Below are 5668 nucleotides of genomic sequence, written 5' to 3' on the forward strand. Positions count from 1 at the left end.
GAGTTTTTTCCCTCTTACTAAATTGACTATATAATAAAACTAAAAGACGAATCGAAATAACAAAGAAATGTTTCCACTTAAGTTGGTAGGCGCATATAAGCTCTGTCGATTCCAATGCCATACGATTTTACTATTAGTACCCCATTAGTTGGAAAATTATTCTTCCATTCAAATCTAGAGTTTCCACCATCTTAGTCTCTTCCTACCCTATAAAAAAAATATATAATTTATTTAAATAATATAATTTAACTTTCATATAGGTGTTTCTCATGTCCTTTCAATAATTATGCAACATAAAAAAATAGTATCTATCAAATATTTTGCATTTTGAACAATACCCAAAACACATATATGCATGGTTATAATACATGCACATTACCCTTCACATGAAAATGGAAATAATCTCAAATTAAAATGGCATATAAGATGACACATTCAAAAGATTATTTTTCCCATGCTCATGCCAAAAATATTTTTGTGGCAATTGGGGTGATTCTAAAGGTGGCATTTGGTTACAAAGTTGGAACGGGTGGGTATTGGACATAGGACCCTCACCGTGTCAACAATACTAATATAGAGTTAACAACCCAATAAGCTTGCAGGCTGGGCATTGATATGTCTGCCCACAAGTGGATATAATAAAAAGGAATTTCCATTCCAACAAGTAATGGTGGTAGAACCTTGATGCACGATGAATCTTTTTGTAATCTAAAAGATTCCTTAAAGGCTTGGATTTAACAGTGTCAAAATGGGGACAATTTTATAATCATCTAAACTTGTTTTTCATCAGGATCATGACGACATAATTTGTTTTGTCATTTGAGCAATATATTTTCATGCCATCATCATTTTGGGAGGTATAATGATGCATTATGGCCTTTCTTTTGCAACGATGATATGGAAGTGAGAATGGAGTCAATTTTATACTCGCCTGAAGTGATTTTTTACAAGGATCACGATGACATAGTCTTTTCTAGAATTTGAGCATCTAATTTTCAGGTCATCGTCAAATTGGGAGGCATAATGACGCATTATGGCCTTTCACTTGTTTTTCCTTCAGTGAAAGGGTCAATCTAGATTTTTAGGTTCTAATGATGTTTGTATGCTGCAGCATGGAAGAGAGATCTACATACTTGAAAGAAATTCATTGCTTTAGCCTTTGCATGAAAACCAAGGCGGGGTAGTGCTGAAAGAGGGGCACACTGACACTTGATCATAAAGTAGTAATGTTTACAATATTTGGTATCATATTTGGGACAATACTATGATGAGTATGAGTATGATTTGAATTTGACCAGCAGATTCAAGAGGACTTATTTTTAGTTATGTGAGAGTCTCTATTTTATGCCACTTCTACGAGAAGTAATTTATTTTTCTTATCAAAAGAGAACTTCTTAGTCAGCGAAAGTTATTTGTAGGAGAACGTCTCTTTATAGGAGAGATATTTTACACAAGATGAGAGATCCATCCTTGTGTTGATGAAGATCTACCATGTATTCATTACCTTTTGTTGAGATTAATGAAGTGGCCTGCCGACTATTGATTGAGGGCCTAGAGACGTAGTCTAGACTGGAGGAAATCCATTATCATCTCTTGTATTATACTTTCCCTTTTATTAACTTCTTCTTGATTATGTTGATGGATTGGTGAAAAATTGCTTAAAGTATGTTCTTTCTCATGTTTTGCAAGAAAATATAAGTGTTAGTAAGGTCATTCAATGAATATTTTTGTTTAAGAAAGTATTATAAAAAAATATGAGCATAAAGTGGTATAAGAGTAGTTTGACCATTTTTCCAGGGATTGGGAATGTCATCATGGGCAAAGGGTTGGAATGAGAAGTACTTCAAGAGTTGGAATAGATTAACCATTGCATTTAAGAAGATAATGTAGATCTTATAAGGCGTCTACAAGATGTCGAGGAAGAGAGGTGGAAATTGAGGCTCATGTTCGAGCAAGCTATGGAGGAACAATTGGGAGAATGTTCCACTACAAAAGGATATTTGGCCAAATAAAAGGATCAACTGTCACCAACAGATTTACAGCTAAAGTAAACTACTAATTCTCATGATGTTATTTCGATTCGAAGCATTGAGATACCTACTTTAGGGATCGACGTGAAACTTCTCACCAAGACGGGGTATAAAGGAGGAAGACGTTATTAATGGCCAAGGAATTACACAAGCATTCAAGATTGTAAGAAGGCCTCAATTTTCAAGATTTAGGTCTATTGAAGGAGAATGGTCAAAGGCATCAAAAGTAAGGGATTACTCAGAAAAATAATCTAAGACATCTCCAATACCAACTAAGTGGAAGGGTGGCACATTTTTTTTAGGAATGATACCTCCAACAAGAGATTGAGGAGAAGAAAATGGTCGAAATATCCTTCTTAAAATTACAGTGAGGAAGAGCCTAAATGGTATGATCCACATATGTATTGTAGAGTTCCTTTCAATTATGAACAAACTAGAAATGTTAGGAAAAGTTTATGGCATTGGAAACAATACACATTTTGTGGTTTGAATAATCATATTGCCTCCAAGTATTGGAAAAGAATGGCAACCAGGAAGGAGCCAAGACATGAAGACCCTTTTCCACATTAAGAGAAAAGGAAGGCCGAAAAATTATGGAGGAATAAGATCAAATGTAACCATTGTAACAAGGATGGGCATCAGAGAGCCATGTGTTGAGAGATCCACTCAAATATGTACCCCAAGAAGCTACATCTCGAATTGGAAGCATTTTTAAGTAGCTTGTCAAGGCCACCATTGTAAATCGCATGTTCTGCAATTATTTGTAAAAGTGATGAATCTGTAACATCACTTGTGTATGCAACCTAGTGATATTTAGGCATTTTAGCTAGATAGCATGGGTTATGATCTATGTTGTAAATCAATGTAAAGTTGACAATGAGTGTATTATAAACTCTTGGAAGGTATGGATTTTTTTTGGCTTTTGTAAGTTGACATGTATTGGTAGCTACAATTTTTCATATGGCTACAAGTATCGATCTCATAATTCCAATTTCAAAAGTACAAAGGTGAAGGAAAGGGAAGGTGGACTATCAGAGGCATATGTTTTGCAGGTGGAGATTGCAATCATTTTTATGATTTTAGAGGACATAAAGCTCCTTAGTGGGGAGGAATAATCCAAATGGATCCCTAGTGACTCAGTAATCAAAGTGCTAAAATTATTTTGAAACTGGTGTCAAATCAAAGTAATCATCATCTTAATTCCAATGATGTGAATGACATGTCAATTCGATCTCGTATGCAGAAGTTATTGATAGTCAATGATTTTGGGAAAAAAATTACAAATTCAAATTCAAAGTTTGACTACCACATGGAAATCCATATAGCTGACATGGCAGGGTCACGTTGTAGGAGATGATATCAGCAAGATGACATGGTAGGGTAACCAGGTATTGATGTGGCATACTGTACACTGACATGGAAAACCAATTGCACATTGACATAGAGATTGAGTTGATGTGATAGATTGTACACTGACATGGCAACCCAACTAGGCACTGATGTGGATGATGATACAGGGCAAATAAATGGGCGCTAACTAGGCATTAACATAGCAAGGTGATGAGTATCTGATATGGGAGTGATCCACCTGTCTCTACAGACATTTAGAATTTATAAGTGACTTGGAATAGCATAAAAATGAAAGTCATTGGATTGAAGTGAAAACATGATAAAATCATAGTTTCCATCGCCCCAATTGTAATGGTGTGAACACAGTCAAATATGAGTCTGTATGCTTCAGATATTTGCAGTAATTGTTTTGGTCAGACTTGGCCAAGTGCAGACTTAAGGAGGCAACAACTTCACAAGAACATGATGGATGGAATCCGACCATCGGGAATCAATGAATTTTCCAAATGGTTAATTTTTCTAATAACCATTATTCTTGACAAAGTAAAAAAGAGCCAATTTGTTTTAAGAAAACAAAAATTATTAAAAATATATGTGGGGCAAGTTAGGCCCGCCAGACTAACCCACACCATCGATCATACCACATCAAAATGTATTAAGGTTGGGGTGGGAAGAAATCAAACCCCGCAACCACCTATTGAAGTTCCAAACAATATCAACATATATATATATATATATATATATATATATATATATATATATATATATATATATATATATATATATATATATAGTGACAGTTAGGCCACCGTCAGTAGACTCAAGCTCAAAAACAAATATATAAACTCAACCTTTGAATTCAATGGGGGAAAGGTGGTGGATTACAGAGGAGGCTAAGGGCGGAATGCTAAGCGATGAAACCATGACCAGAGTGGAGCCATGAGCAAATATGGGTGTGGAACCACTCCTTAATCTCTCAAGATAGAAGGACATATCAAGAAGAAAAATGTTCAAGAAATGAAAGATCACATAGAGCATGAGGAGATGAATCCGACCATATCTTGTAATGCATTATAAGAAATTACCACTCATAAAACTCTCAAGAAATCTATTTATGAGAAGGAAATGTTGGCAATACTACATGAACTTAAGAAATGACCTTACCTAATTGGTAGACACTTCAAGGTAAAAACGAATCATGATAGCATTAAATACCTTTTAGAACAATTATTATCCTCTGAAGAGAAACAAAAATGTGCCACAAAGATGTTTGGTTATGACTTTGAAATCAACTACAAAAAAGGGAAGCAAAATCTTGTGGCATATGCACTCTCAAGAAAGGATAAGGATGTGGAAGCATTGTTGTTTTCCATTTCTATTATCCAAGCAGATTGGATATGAAACAATGTATGAATGGAAGAAGGATGAAGAAGTGTGGCCACTCATTCAAAAGTTGGAGAAGATCCCAGTTAAAACCATATTTCCAAAACTTGACAAGGAAGGAAAAACCATATTGGAACCTGGAGCAGTCACAGGAGAAAGTACCTAACAACTACGAAATCGATCAATTTCAGAGTATCTGGTCAAGTGGAAGAGCTTACCCGCTAAATATTCCACATGGAAGGACAAGAATTTTATATAGAATTATCAAGAACTACTCAAGCATTGAGGACGACGATTTTTGAAGGAGAGGGGCATGTTAGGTCCCTATACTGCTAGTGTAACCCCTTATTGTTATTAGTACAACCCCCTTATTATATTGTTTTTCCCATGTAGTCCCCATATTTTTATTATTGTGCCCCATAAAACCCCGTTATTGTTATTATTGTGCCCTTACATTATTGTTGTTATGCCAGCTTTGATTATACTATAACCCCTTAGACTCCTATATATAGAAAGGAGGTCTTGTCATTTGTATCATCTAAGAATTGTTCATTTTTGTAATGTAAAGTAGGTTTCCCACTTGAAGAGGCTTATTTCTAAGGCACTCATCTATATTTTCTATATTTTTGTGAGCTGGTTTCATAATAGATGGTGTCAAAAAGGGAAAAAATTTATAGTCATTTGACATATTTAGTCTCTTGAACGCAATTATACTAACATCACAAAACTAAAATATTTTGGTTAATTTCGGTAACTGAAGAGATTTGGATTAGGGAGAGGAACAGGTTGTGACAAGTGCTGGTGACTGTGCTTTGTGGCCCAATGGCAGGTGACCATATGGCACAATCAGGTAGTGCCACACGGCACCCATGGAATGACCAATTAGGTATGTGACCAAGCAGTTC

Source organism: Pinus tabuliformis, chromosome 4_1 (genome assembly GCF_031772625.1).
Source record: "Pinus tabuliformis cultivar Carrire ecotype Pingquan chromosome 4_1, CPIR1, whole genome shotgun sequence".
Classification (NCBI taxonomy): Eukaryota; Viridiplantae; Streptophyta; class Pinopsida; order Pinales; family Pinaceae; genus Pinus; species Pinus tabuliformis.